The sequence below is a fragment of the Arachis hypogaea genome, chromosome 20, assembly GCF_003086295.3.
Source record: "Arachis hypogaea cultivar Tifrunner chromosome 20, arahy.Tifrunner.gnm2.J5K5, whole genome shotgun sequence".
Lineage (NCBI taxonomy): Eukaryota > Viridiplantae > Streptophyta > Magnoliopsida > Fabales > Fabaceae > Arachis > Arachis hypogaea.
The window spans coordinates 59,084,018-59,098,841 of record NC_092055.1 but is presented as its reverse complement, the minus strand read 5'-3'; the positions used below and the strand labels follow the sequence as shown (position 1 = coordinate 59,098,841).

Sequence of the window (14,824 nt, the reverse complement as noted above, 5' to 3'; positions counted from 1 at the left end):
AAATCATAGCAGAATAAAGTAACACAGAAAACAGAGTAAGCAGAGTAAAGTAAAGAGATAAAGAAAAAAAGAGTAATATAGATACAAAGGAAGGAGTAATTAGAGAAAAATAAAGAGATACAGAGAACAGAGTAACCAGAGCAGAGTAAAGAGATACAGAGAAAAGAGAAACCAGAACAGAGTAAAGAGATACAAAGAAAAAAGAGTAATATGATAAAGAGAAATGGTTTGAGCCAAGATATTGTAGAAGTGAAAGATGTAAAGTTTGTACAGTATTATTGAACAGAGAAAGAAAGAGGTACTGCATAAGAATGTGAAAGTGGTGATGAATAATGAGAATGATAATGAATGATGGTAATGAGAATGATTATGTGATGATCTGCTGTGTGAAGGCAGTCAGATAGATAGTGGTACAACCACAAAGCGTTTTCCAGTGCTACACAGCTATTGAGAGCTATACCTACAACTGATAACTTGGCATCACTTGCAGAGGATATTAATTCATACACGGCTAGAATGCCTCACCTGTAAGGCAAGGATTGCTTACAGAGGATATGATTTTATACACGGCTGGAATGCCATCACCTGTAAGGCAGAGTCTGCTTACAGAGGATATGACGCATACGTCAGTTAGTGAGAACTGTACCTATACTGACTGGAAAACCATACCCGGTTCAGCTGCTTCGAGTTACGTCGGGAGCGGGTAGAAACCGACAAATGATTACCTGCACTAGGGCTAGACATGCATCATACTTGGTTGCGCATTTCCTCTGTTATGATTGTTGTTTAAATATATGCTTTCTTTGTTTTGTTTTCTTGTATTCTTTTGTTTGTGTTTTGCTTTTTGTTTTTTCTTTTTCTCCATTTATCTGTATCTTCTGTTCACTACTTCTCGGTATTTTGCTATTCGTCTGCTAAACAACACGGAATTAATGAACATAACTAATAACCCCGGCCCTACTAAGAACTCCCCAGTTCTTACCCCTTCTCTCTTCTTTCCCCCTTCAGATGGAAGTAAGAGTACCTTACCGTAGTTCGTTGATGATGGTTCTACAAAGAGGATTCTGCTCTAGATAGTCTTCTGAGTCTAGGGTGAACCTCGTTCTCCATTTACATGTATATACTGTGAGACCAGCTAATGTCTGCACCCCGTTTGTACGTGAACTTTAACCTAAACCCTATGTACGAGACTCCTGCTGTATGGTTACTTGATGAGGTACCAGAGAGACGTCCTATGGCAATGTCTGATCGTGTAGAGGAGTAGCAGATGATGTTCTACCTTTTGATGATGTTCCACATGACTTGAGTTTTGAAGACCTAGAACGTACTTTCCCTCACTTTAGTAGTTTAGAGGGACTAAGTGAGTATAGAGTGTAGGCTAGCCTAGGTGCCAGCTTAGGGACCTCTTGAACAGGTCAGGACCTGGGATGTTTTATGTATGTATATGTATATAGTTATTATCTAGCTATATCTAGGGGTGTTCTAGCTAAAAGTTTATACTCTGATAAAAGATGGATCACCAAATGTTATCAACTGCTTGAAATGTATTTATGTGTGGTTGTTTATAACTATTTTATCTATTATCAGTTCTGAATTAATTATGAATGAATCTGTCTACTAACCCAAATGTTTTCAAAAATAATATACCTCGCAAATTAACTACACTTTTAACAACGAATCAGGCTCGTATGATAAATAATAGATACTAATTAGGAAAACAAATTGGTAGCGCTCGGTTTTCAGTATGATCTAGACATATTGAAAATTGGGTCGTTACAAGGGACACCTCCAGGGAAGCGCTCAGTTAACTCAAATAACGTAGTGCTCAATGGCCTTTTCCCAGGCTTCGAACAAAGCCTCAAGTTAAGCTTCATAGCGCTCAGTAAAATGAAGTAACGGAGCACCCTTTATGTTGGAGTGGAACTCCCACTTCGAGCCTTGGTGAAGCCTTTTTGCTAATTTCCTCATAAAGCATACTAGCGCTCAGTGAACTAAGTTCACGTAGCGCCCTTTGTGCGCAAGGTGAGGCTTCCTAGTTCGAGCCTTGGTGAGGCCACCTTTTGCTAATTTCCTTGCTTGTAGCGCTCCTTCATTCCTCCATGTGCTTGGTTTGAACCTTGGCTGCCCCCTTTTGCCAATTTCCTTTTATTCATAGCTTTGTTGTGTAGCGCCTTGCCCTCATTTCGAATCCTGGCTCCATCTTTCCTTGATATCACGCCTTGATTTCTTCATGGGGAGGCCACGAAAATGTTAACAAAGTTAACGTAGCGCTCCTTGTTTGAGCCCTGGTGCCTTGTCAAATTGGCACCCCTTTGAGTGCTCTGTTATGTGCACCAACGTAGCGCCATTGCTTCTTGGTTGGTGCTAGTGCTTTAGCGCTCAACTAGAGAGCGCTGCGCTCAATTAGTGAGCGCTTGGTCCTTGCTTCCTTGATGCGTGACGCTTTTGTGCCTTGGGTCACGCTTTTCAAAGCGTGGCCTAAGGTCCAAAGCGTGCTCTAAGGTTCTCTTTTCCTTTTTTTCATCATTTCTTCACCTACAAGAAATCAAAACTACCAATCAAAGCATCACCAAATTCACAAGGTTTATAAATCATTCAAAAACCAACTAATTCTAGCCTAAACCTTATGATTTTGTGTCAAATAAAGGATGGTTGACTGATTTAACATAACTATGCAACTCCACTCCAAATCACTTACTTATAATGCAAGAAGTGTATAAAACCCAATGAAATAAGTGCAAAATACTTGAAATGCTAGCATAAGATGACTTGTCCTCAGGTACTATAAAAGTTGTCTTATATGTATCTTCCTCTTTTACTGTAATCTGATAATATCCTGATTTCAAATCAAATTTTGGAAAGATATTTCTTTATTTAATCTTTTAATTAAATCGCTTTTATTTGGTAAGGGATACCTATTCCATTTTAGTACCTTGTTAGGAGGTTTATAATTGATAACTAATCTTGGAGCACCTCTTTTTATTTCAGATGCTTTCATCACATAGAAGCCTGTACAGCTCCAGGGTAATTTCGAAGGACTTATTGTCCCTTATCCAGATATTCTTGTATTTCTTTTTTACAATATTCTAAATATTATTTATTCATATGTATTGGTTTTGCTTTTGTTGGTATATCCTTTTCATTAAACCCATCTTCATATGGTAAAGATATTTCATGTAATTTCCTATGATGAAAAGCTTTGGGGTTTAGGCAACATAGTTCTTTTTTTTAATTTTTTCTTCAATTCTTTTTATTTTATTTTGTATTTCAGGAGTTTGTAATTGTTCTTCTATTCTTTTGTATATAACCTCTTGATTTAAATAGTTAATTTGTCTTGTTTTTCTTTCTATAACATTAATTTGGATTGGTAGGTGTTGTAAAATTCTTTCTTGGTTCGAATAGTTAATTTATTTTGTTTCTTTTTCTATAACATTAACATGGGTAGATAAATGTTGTAACATATTAAGTTCATGTTGTTTTGGCTTAGTGAGAAATTCAAAATGAACATGATGATTTGGAATGCGTAAGCAAGTTATTCCGTCGACGACGACATTAAAGGGATACAACAGTATAGTAAATGGATTTCCTAATATGACTTGATGAGATATATTAATTGCCAAAAAGAATGCAGTGGAAAAACATACTCGATTTTTATAGATTTTTACTTTGGATAATTTATAGTCTATAGTCATTTTCTAATTTTAAAACTTTTTCCGTAGTTTTTTCATAATATTTTGTAGGTATTAACCCTTCTTGTATACATTAACATCAGCTCCTGAATCTACCATAGCTATGAAATCAAATTTTTCTTCTCCTACAATTAAAGTTATCGTAGTGAACCACTTTTGGTTTACTAATAAGTTAGTATATTTATGTAATTTTCTGGACCCATGTTAATATAATTCTCCGGAATTATTATGTTACTAGTCTCTTCTGTTTTGCTAATACTATTTTGCAAAGTTTGTTCTTGAATTTTTATTATATTTTCTCCTTCTATTTTTAGTAATCTATAGTCCATATTAATATTTTGTTGTTTTAATTCTGAAACTTCTCTTTTTAAATTTTTTATCTCCTCTTTAAGAGAACTAAGAGAGACCTCTTCTTGTGGGTTTTTAAACTGATTATAGATTTCCTTTATTTCTATTGGTCTTATTTCCTGCTTACTTTGTTCTTCTTTTTTAACTAATTCAGCTAATTGATTTATGAATTTGTCTCTTAATGGGGGAAGGGGGTATCTTCTAACCTGTCAATTATTTTTATTAGTGTAGAAGTCTGTTCTCTAGTCAAAATATTTACAGTTTTCTCACAATTTCTAGAGTTACATAATCCTATTCCAAAACAATTATTCTGCTCATCTTTTTTAGTATTTTCTTCTGGGCTTTCTTCTTCTGACATAAGGTCCAATTGTTGTATAAAATAATCTTCAGTTTCAGAAGAGTCCTCAAAAATTGATTCTTCTTCTGATTTTGAGTTGATTAATATAGCTGTTAAAGCATGTTTAATTTCTTTATTTTCTATTTTACTTATTATTTGTTCTGTTGTATACTTATTAGCATAATGTCCTTGTTTTTTATAATTCCAACATGTTACTTGTTTTTTCTTACTAGAAGATTTACGTTTTCCTTTAGGGGTTTTATAGACTTTTTTATAACGTTTCTGTTCATAATAAAGGGGTTTATCTATATTATATTTAGGTTTTTTATAGAATTTTTTCTTTTTATTCCATATTGATAACAAAATATTCCAAGTTCTCTTTTCCCCGTGATAGTTTTTTGTTTTATTTTTTGTTGTATCTTGGTATCTGTGCATACTTCTATACTTGTTTGTACTATTATGTTATGTAATTGTCCAAAAGTTAATGAGTTATAGGGAATCTGAGTCCCAAACTGTGTTTGTAGTTTTTGTAATACTTTTTCAGAGAATAATTTTGGTAAAGCTGCTACGAATCTTTCTTTTCAGAAAGGTGCATGTGCATCATCTCTTATGATAACTTTTGACATAAAGACATCTTTATACCATCTATAATCAGACATGGTTGGACATCTTAAATTCTTTAATTGGGTTTCTATCCTATCTTTAAAAGTACTTGGATCTCCTACAAAATTTTTAATAATGGTATATATCAATGTGCATGTAGCATCTGGTGGCTGATCTTCTTGTTTAATGCTATTAATAATTAATTTTTTTCTTGGATGCTGAGAAAATTATCCCACCAGTCTTTTAATTATCCTGTAAATCCTTGGTTTAACATAATTGCTGCTTCTTTATTGGAAGCTTTTCTCATTTTATAAGCAGTTGTAGCCATAGTCATATTACACATTTGATCTAAAATGGCTTCTTTACTTAATCTATCTATATTCTATTCTACTAAGTCTGACCCTATGAAACTATTTTGTACTAACTGTGTTATTTCTTCTAAGCCTACATCTACTGGTGATGGTCTAGAATAATAATTTCTTGTTTTAGGATAATCTCTTTTATGAGATATTTTATTTATTTCTAACTCTTCTTCCTTTTTTAATGTATTAATCGTCATTTTTTCCAGACTAATACTTCTAAGTTTTTCTTTTAATTCTTCAACTTTTGCTTCTACTTTAGATTTTAAACTAATATTATCTAAGCTTTGTAATTTATATATAGGTTTTTCTATAGTTTGTCTACTTTAATGTTTTTTTTCCATATTTTTCATTATATCTAGCATGGTATTAGTAAAGTTTAATTGTTGATGTAATTTCTTAATATCTCTTTTTTCTATGTTTCCTTCTGCATTGCTATCTTTATAAGGTGTTGCTTCCACTTCTAAATCTTTTCCAACTAGTATTTTAATAGTTTCTTTAGGAGGATATTCAGATTCTATTATTGATCCTGAACTAATTTTTCATACAACAGTTGGTTTTGTTAATGGACATAATTTTTTGTTGTTTTCAAAATAATAATTAACATACCAGTCAAAGAAATATAAATTAATTCTATTTTCTTTCATAAAATCATAGAATAATTCTCTTAGTCTAATAACTTCATTTTCAAAATAGTTAGTAAAATACCAATCTCTTAACGGTTTATTATAATCAGCATTAAAATCTTGTTTTATCCATTCTTTATCAATCTTAAATGGTTCTTCCTTGATAACTACTAAGAATACTTGTGATTCCATTGGGTCGTAATCTGAAGGTGCTTTATATACCGGAGTGGCTATATGAGGCGTTATATTATTAATTCCTATAATATTATCCATATTTCCTATTGACGAATTATCTATAGAGTTTCTATGACTAATAGATTCAACACTATCAGGAATTCTTAGTGATTAGAATCTATTCATCCTAATTCTAATATCTGGTCCTTCTTTTATTATTTCTCTTAATATGGTGTTTTCTATTTGTGGTTCTCCAATAATATAAGGTATTACCCATTCCTCTGGAATTTTGCTTAATAATTCCTCTTGTCTTGGCTTTCTATGGTTTTGTATATGAGATCTTTTAAGATTTACATGGATAATTATCGTTTCTACTTTTGAGGATTGTTTTAATTAGGGGCGTTCATGGTTTGGTTAATCCAAAATCCAAACCAGTTTTTTGGTTAACCAAAAATATAGTATTGGTTAATTAACCAAATTGATTTTACATGATGAAATCGGTTATTAACCGGTTAGTGGAATTCAAAACGGGTTTTTAACCGGTTATTAAAATAAAAATCGGTTTTTTAAAAAAATAACCGGTTTTTATATAAAAAACCGGTTTTTGCATCAAAAAATTGGTTTTTGTACCAAAAAACTGGTTTTCGTATCAAAAAACTGGTTTTTGTACTAAAAAATTGGTTTTTATACCATAAAATTGGTTTTTACATGTAAAAATAGATTTTTACACAAAAAATAATATTTTTACATATAAAACCCAAATTTTTACACAAAAAACCGGTTTTTGTCCCAAAAACCGGTTTTTATACTAAAAATTAGTTTTTATACCATAAAATTGATTTTACATGTAAAAATAGATTTTTACACAAAAATTAATATTTTTACATACAAAAACCCAAAATTTTAAACCTTTTTTTAATTGAATTTTTTTAATCTAATTTTTTCTTTCTAAATGATACGAGTAACATTTGTAAATAATGAAGTCCCTTCCATTGCTTTCGTTCCTTTTTCTTTCTTATCTCTTTTCAGTATTTTCTATAAATAATTTTTTCTCTTTCTCTCTCTCTCCTCTTCTCTTTCTTTTCTCTCTCTTTTTCTCTCTCTCCCATTTTTTTCTCTCCTCCTCTCTTTCTCTTCTCTCTCTCCCCCTCAACTCTATCTATCTCTCTCTCTCCCCTTCCCCTCTTTCTCCCCCTCCCCTTTCGTTCTCTCTATCCTTCTCTCCCTCTCTCTCCCCCTCCCTCTTTCTCTCTCCCCTCCTCTCCCTCTCTCCTTCTCTCTCTCCTCTTCTCTTTTCTCTCTCTCCTTCTCTTTTTTTGTCTCTATTTCCTTCTCTCTCCCCATCCTCTCTCTCTCTCCCCTCTCTCTTTCCCTCTCTTTGTCCTCTTTCTTTTCCTCTTTCTCTCTTTTCTTCTTCTCTCTCTTATCCTTCTTCTCTCTTCTTATCTCTCTCCTTTTTTTCTTTCTCCTCCTCTATCTTCGCCTCCTCTCTCTTCTCTCTCGCTTTAGAGAGAAGACGAGAAAAGAGATAGAAGAGGGATAGAGATTGAGAGAAGGTTGAGAGAGAAAGAGAAAAGAGAGAGTAAGAAAAGAAAGAGGAGAAGGAGAGAAAAGGAAGAGAGGAAGAGGAGGATAGAGAGAAAGAAGAAAAGGAAAGAGAGATGAGCGAGAGAGAGAAAGAGAGAAAAGAAAAAAAAGAGAGAGAGAAAGAGAGGGGAGGTAAAGAAGAGAGAGAAGAAGGAGAGGGGAGAGAGAGAGAGAGAGAAAGAGAGAGAGAGGGGAAAAGAGAGGAGAAAGGAGAGAGATACGGGAGAGAGAGAAGGAGAGGAGAGGAGAGAGAGAGATAGGAGGGGAGAGAGAGGAGGAGGATAGATAGAAAAAGGGGAGAGATGATTAGAGAGAGGAAGAGAGAGAACGGAGGGGGAGAAAGAGGGCAAGGAAAGAGAGAAAGATGAAGTGAGAGAGCGGAGAGAAGGAGAGAGAGAGATAGAGAGAGGAGGAGAGAAAGAGAGAGGGAGAGAGAGAAAGAGGGAAGGGGAGAGAGAGGGAGAGAAGGATAGAGAGACAAGGGAGAGAGAAAGAAAGACGAGGTGGAGAGAGAGAAAGAGAGATAGAGAGAGAGATAGAGAGAGAGAGAGGAAGAAAGGGAAAGAGAGATAGGGAGAGAGAGGAGGAGAGAAAGAGGGAAAAAGGAAAGAGAGAGAGAGAAAAGCAGAGAGAGAGGGAAAGGAGAGAGGAGATAAAGAGAAAAATGAGTTAGAGAGAAGGGAGAGAGAGATAGGGGGAAGGAAAGGGGAGAGAGAGGGAAAAGAGAGAGAAATAGGGGAAAAAGAAGAGAGAGAAAGGGAGAGAGAATAGAGAGAAAAAGAGAGAGAGGATAGGGAGAGAGAAAAGGAGAGGAGAAAGAGGAAAATGAGAGAGAGAGGGGAGGGAGAGTAGGGAAAAAGAGAGATAGGAGGAGACAGAGAAGGGAGAGAAAGAGGAGAGAGAGACAAAGAGAGAGAAAGAAGGGAGGGAGAGAGAAAAAGAGAGGAAGGGGGAGAGGGAGGGAAAGAGAAAGGGAGAGAGAGAGAGAGAGAGAGAGAGAGAGAAAGAGTATGTAATTTGGTTTTGAAATTAGGTTTTGATTTTAATTTGGTTTTGGTTTTGGTTAACCGGTTAAAAACCGGTTTTTTTAATTTGGTTTTGGTTAACCAATTCTAAAAAATATGGATATGGTTTTTAAATTGTTTCATTAAACTGGTTAACCAAAATGTGGTTATGATTTTTTAACCGGTTAACCACATTTTAGTTTTTTTATGAACACCCCTAGTTTTAATGCCTTAAAGTTATAATTAACCTTAGTTATTTTATAATATATCCTATATATTATTTCAAATGGATCATATTTTTCATTTATAATTTTCTCATCAGATCGGACCTGCAATTTTAAAACTTGCCAAGTGTATTCATTTTTTAAATTCATAGCATAATTCGGTTAACAATTGAAGAAAACTAATCCATCATGACAGTTACTTTCTAATATTCCTATTAATGAATCACTAAAATTTTGAAATTTGGTGTCTCTTAAGGTCAATAATATAAAAAGATTTATTCCAATTCTAAAATTAGGTTTTATTGCTACTTTTATTAATCCTATATGGATGAAGTTATATCCTTTGTTACTATGTTCTTTTAGCTTATCTTCTTCTAAGATGGTAATAGTCCTATTACTACTTGTTCCTGGTTTACAGTACTCTAACATATGAATTTCATAGTCTCTTCCTTCCCAGAAATTACTTTTTTATATACTTCATCTTTATCTATTATAAGTATATTCCGATTATGAAAACTTTCCTCTAACTTAGCTACTTTTAACTCATTTTTAGTTCCAGAGGTGGATGCTTCACCATTATCTATTTTTACTACTAAAAAATTATTTTTTCCTAGATTTAAACTACTCATCGTTCTCAATAAACTAGCCATTTTATGGTTAGAACGTTGTGAGTTACAGAACCACCCTCGTTAACCAACGGAATCACTGCCTCACTAGGACTTACAACCGGGACCACGATCTAGGCTGATCAACGTATTAACAGTTCTCACTGCTACTTCAAAGTTTTAACTATAAAACTTTTAGTTAAATTTCATTTAGGCTAACCAAGCACAAACTTGTCAAGCCCCTTGCAAATCTCCTTTGGCGTTGGAAAACTATTCCCAATATGATCAAACACTTACAGGCCAAACTTTTGAAAAACACCTACAGCTCCAATTCTGCTCAGTGAAGAATTATCATTCTCATTGACTTTTGAAAAATTTCTAAAGTCTGACATGTGAATTTTATTCTTAGTTCGTCACAATAGAACATGAATATATTATTCACTTTCAGCTGAAAATTTCAACAAAACAAAAAAAAAATCAACAATTGTGGTTATAACAATATAGCAAATTAGCAGTAGCTCTCATATGCAATAAAATTTCTACTCATACATTAAATCGGAATAGCATATACTACAATTTATGCAAGAAATCACAGAGAAACCACTAATTGAAGGTTCAGAATAGTTGAATTTGAGATGTAAAATTCAAAACCCTAAGATTTGGGAAAAAAGGGAAATGCGTTGTTATTTTGCTAATAGAGATCAGAGATTGGAAAAAGATGTCGGTCACATAATTCAAAAACATGAACCAATAGAAAAATCATCATGTCTCTTAGCTTTCAATTCATGAAAACAAAATTAAAAAAAACAAAAATAGAAAAAAGAAGCTGAATAGGAGAAACAGAAAGGTACGAGTGAATCATCACAGACTTAAATACAGGTAATCATGGATTGAATCCATTTCATATTGTTGGAGTTTTATTTTCTCATCACTTGATTGAAAACAAACACACGATTAAGAAAGAAGCAAAATAGAGTAACCTAACGAAGATGAATGGTAAGAGTAGGGGATCTAACACAAAAAAATTGAGGAATGAAACGAGCATAACCTGGAGGCAGTGACTATAACCAGATGTTGCATCAGTTTATAAAGAGAATTTCATTGGCATGACATTGAGGAAGTCAGATCAAGATGGTGATGAGACGATTTGCAAACTCAGACGCGCCAACGCCGCCGAGATCTCAAAGACGAAGGCGACGACACCGAGACCTCAGAAGACAACGGCGATGAGACCTTAGGAGACGGCACTATAATCAGGAGATGACGAAGATGGCGCTGCAATGAAAAGATGACAAAGATGGCACTGCAACAAAGAAGACGGTGCTGTGCTTCCAGCGGGTAACTAATAAACCCATATTTCATGAGTTCTTTTGTGCTTAATTAGAGTGATTTATTCAACTCTTCACCTACTTATTCACATTAATTGCATGGTTTTACTTTCCCTTCCTTATTATGTCATGTTGTGAAAAACATGTTTCCTAAGCTTTAAAAATTAATTATTCTAATTACCTTTATTTCCATTTGATGCCGTGATTAGTGTGTTGAGTAGTTTCAGATTTTCTAAGGCAGAATGGCTTAAAGGATGAAAAAGGGAATATACTAAAATGGAAGGAGAAAGCAAAATGGAGCTTTAAAGAAACTGGTATCCATGCGATCGCGTGGATGACGCGATTGCGTTCCAAGCACGAATCAGCAGCGACGCGGTCACATGACTGACGCGACCGTGCACCTTAAGCAGAATGCACATGACGCGGTCGCATGACTGACGCGACCGCGTGGCAAGGAAAAGCTCCAAATGACGCGACCGCATGACCCACGCGGACGCGTGACAGAGGCCACGCACCAGAAATTACAGAATACGCCCCCAGCAAATTCTGAAGCCCTTTTTGGCCCAGATCCAAGTACAGACAGCATAGACCAGAGGTAATAAAGTGTGGGAATACACCCATTCAAGGGAGCTCGCGTATTTTCACCTTTCAATGATTTAGATTTAGTGGAGAGGGAGATCTTCCCTCTCTCTTTTAGGATTTAGGATTTTTTCTTGTTCTAAGAGTAACTCTGGATCCCAGGTTTAATGTTGTTTTAGTATTACTTCTGTTTATTTATTCCAACATTTGAATTGATTATTATAATTTGATTTATGAATTCTCACATGTTACAGATTGTTATTTGAATTAATGATAATTGAGGTATTTTCAGTTTATGACTGTTCTCTTTGATTTAAGTTACCATTTCTTCCCATCTAAGGATCTCTTTATCATTCCAGCAATTTTACTTTTCCCCTTTTGGTTTTGGTTAAGAATTCAGTAACTCAACAGTTATTAAACTCAACATAATTGATAATCGTTACCTTGCTAATTGAGTTGAACTTAATTAATCCCAACCTTTTCTTAGGAAATAATTAGGATTCAAAGGTCAATTTAATTAGTCCCTTGACTTTCCTTTGCTTTGGTAAGGGTTGACCAAGTGGAATTAAGATACAACTTTCATTATTGTTGAGAAGGATAACTAAGTTGGACTTCTAATTTCCTTATCTTGCCAAAAGTTGTTTTACAGTTATTATTTATTTTTACTTGCTATTTAATTCACTCGTCATTTAATTTACTTGCTTCTCACCTTCTAAACCCCGATTACAACCTTTATAGCCAATAATAAGAACATACTTCCTCGCAGTTCCTTGAGAAGACGACCCGAGATTTGAATACTCGGTTAACAATTTTTAAGGGGTTTGTTACTTGTGACACCCAACACGTTTGTACGAAGGGATTTTTGCCGGTTTAGAAACTATATCTACAACGCAACCGTTTCTATGAATTTCTTTACTGGCAGAAAACCCGACGTCAAAATGGCGCCGTTGCCGGGAAACTGCTAACGTGTGCCTTATTATTGGTTATTGTAAATATTTTTCTTTTGCTTGTTTATTTATTGTTGTTTTTCTTTTTTCTCTTTATTTGCTACTATGAACTCTCACCCCTCTTGCTTTGAGTTTGGTTCTAATATTGTTAAAGGAAATAGAAGTTATAGCAGGAATGTGCATCAAGGTCAGACCAATCAAGGATGGATGGAGCCAAGAGGATCTAATCAACCCTTTAGGCAGCAACACCCTCCGAGATATCCTGGACAAAGACCATTCTACCGTGCATACCCAGCTGTAAGACATGGTGGACAACCTTGTAACTACCAACAAGCCCCACCCTGTGCATATGAACCATCCTTTTAACATAACCTCAAACCACCACACTCACAAGCTTCTCTTCACCATTCTCCATCATATGAGCATTCCTTACCCCAATACCAATCCAATCATTCCCAATCATCACCACTTTCCTTTGTATCATGTCCAAGTCTGGCAAACCGCGAAGCAAAGGATCGCCTAAAAGAAACAGTAACTAAATTTCAAACAACCATTCAACAATTGGAGCAAGCACTAATTCAATGGGCCACTAGGCGCTCAAATATACAAGGATCAACCACAGCTCCATGTGGACAGCCCGATGAAGAGCGTACCATGAAAGAAATACTAGAGACTCCAGTGGACAAGACAGAAAATGAATTCGTACTTGAACAAGTGGAAGAAGCTGTCATTGTTCAAGGAGAAGAATTGGTTGAAGATCTAGGCGATGCTGAACTTCCTTGGGAATACAAAATTGAGGAATACTCCATCCGAGATACCATAGTTGATGCTAAGGAGGATACCGTACAATCTCCAAGGCAAGTCGTTTACAAAGAATCAGACGGAATAATCCAAGAAGCAAATTTCCTTGATGATGATAGTCACAAGTCTAGTTCTCCTAGTGATGAACTTGCGTCCGCAAGTGAATTCTCTGAGATTGAAGAATCTTCCCTAAGTGAATATGAAGAAGATGCGGAGGTAGATTTTTCTCAACCTCCAATCTATGACTCGAGTGATGAGGAAGACATTGAAGACTTTGACCAGGATACAGATACAATTGAAAATATTTGCAAGGAAGTGGAAGAATTCACAGAATAACACAAGGAAACGGAACTCGCAGAACCACCAAAAACACCTATCCCAAGGCCATTACCACCCAATACAAGCTTCAAGTGGGTACAATCCTTAACTTATAATTTTACTTATTCACTTGAATATGGTTTGCTTGAAACAGATGGCCAGCTTAGAGCTCTCTACGGCTTTAAGAGTAAGAGGGAAATGGCTCGTATTCAGAGCTGGTGCACCAGGTTCAATAAGGTTCCACGCTTCACTTCGAAGTACACAGATTGCTATCGTGCTCAATTGCATGGATCACGGAGAACGTTTGGTCGCCACGGTGAGATTCTACTCTTTAACCCGCCCGAATGGAAACTTACAAATCAAAACGAAGGCGGATCTAAAAACACAGCTTGGGATCATGGATTATGTTCTGACATTCGTCATCCCGGGAGGCTGGATATCTGTTTAAAGCTGCACAGAAGCTTTACATGCCTAGTTTGGGACCCCGGAGGCTATTGGCATTCCAAGCACTGGTGGAAATTTTTGGACGAATTTAAACACAAGCCACCATAACAGGGTACTCTTCCAATGTCCAACTTAAGGACTTTAACTAAAAGTGCTAGGTGGGAGACAACCCACCATGGTATGGTCGCTTCTTTTTCAATTTATTTCTTGTTAATTGCTTTCATTTTTCCTTTTTCATTTTAATTTATTAAACCTGGAATCATGCATAAGCATCCATGATAGTCATTGCATTCTTCACTTTTCATGCATATAAAAAAAAGGTTTGCATGACGCGACCGCATGCCCCATGCGATCGCGTCATATCGCGAAAAACACCACCCATGCAGCCGCGTGACCCACGCGGCCGCGTGATATATATATCGGCGTAAGGATCCAACGAACAGAAAGTTGGGCTGGAATCGTGCGGCCCTTGTGCGTTTCGCACAAATTAGCCCACGCGATCGCATGCCCCATGCGATCGCGTCACTTACCCAATACCAATCCCACGCGACCGCGTGAGCGACGCGATCGCGTCGCATGGATTGCACATCACCCCAAAAGGAGACAGAGAGTTGCGCTAAAACGGCGCTGGAGTCGTGCGTTTAGCACGACTTCCAGCGACGCGATCGCACAACCCATGCGATCGCGTCACCCTTCTTTCCCCCACTCATGCGATCGCGCACCCCACGCGATTGCGTCACTCCCATTCTCGTCCCAACCACGTGACCGCGTGCCCCACGCGGCCGCGTGGATTGGAAAATATAACCCCCCAGCCCGCGAACCCTATCAGTCGCGCAACCCCCACCTCCCAC

General features: G+C 36.1%; 3 non-coding genes across 3 annotated transcripts; all 3 read right to left on the bottom strand.

Annotated features, from left to right (window-relative positions):
• Positions 1-9,886: 9,886 nt before the first annotated feature.
• LOC112788384 (small nucleolar RNA R64/Z200 family) lies at positions 9,887-9,981 on the bottom strand. The gene has a single exon (XR_003195750.1). It is a non-coding gene; the product is annotated as a small nucleolar RNA R64/Z200 family (small nucleolar RNA).
• Positions 9,982-10,072: 91 nt separating this feature from the next.
• LOC112788381 (small nucleolar RNA U54) lies at positions 10,073-10,155 on the bottom strand. Its single transcript, XR_003195747.1, has one exon. It is a non-coding gene; the product is annotated as a small nucleolar RNA U54 (small nucleolar RNA).
• A 257-nt stretch (positions 10,156-10,412) lies between these two features.
• LOC112788375 (small nucleolar RNA Z199) lies at positions 10,413-10,494 on the bottom strand. The gene has a single exon (XR_003195741.1). It is a non-coding gene; the product is annotated as a small nucleolar RNA Z199 (small nucleolar RNA).
• Positions 10,495-14,824: the final 4,330 nt, after the last annotated feature.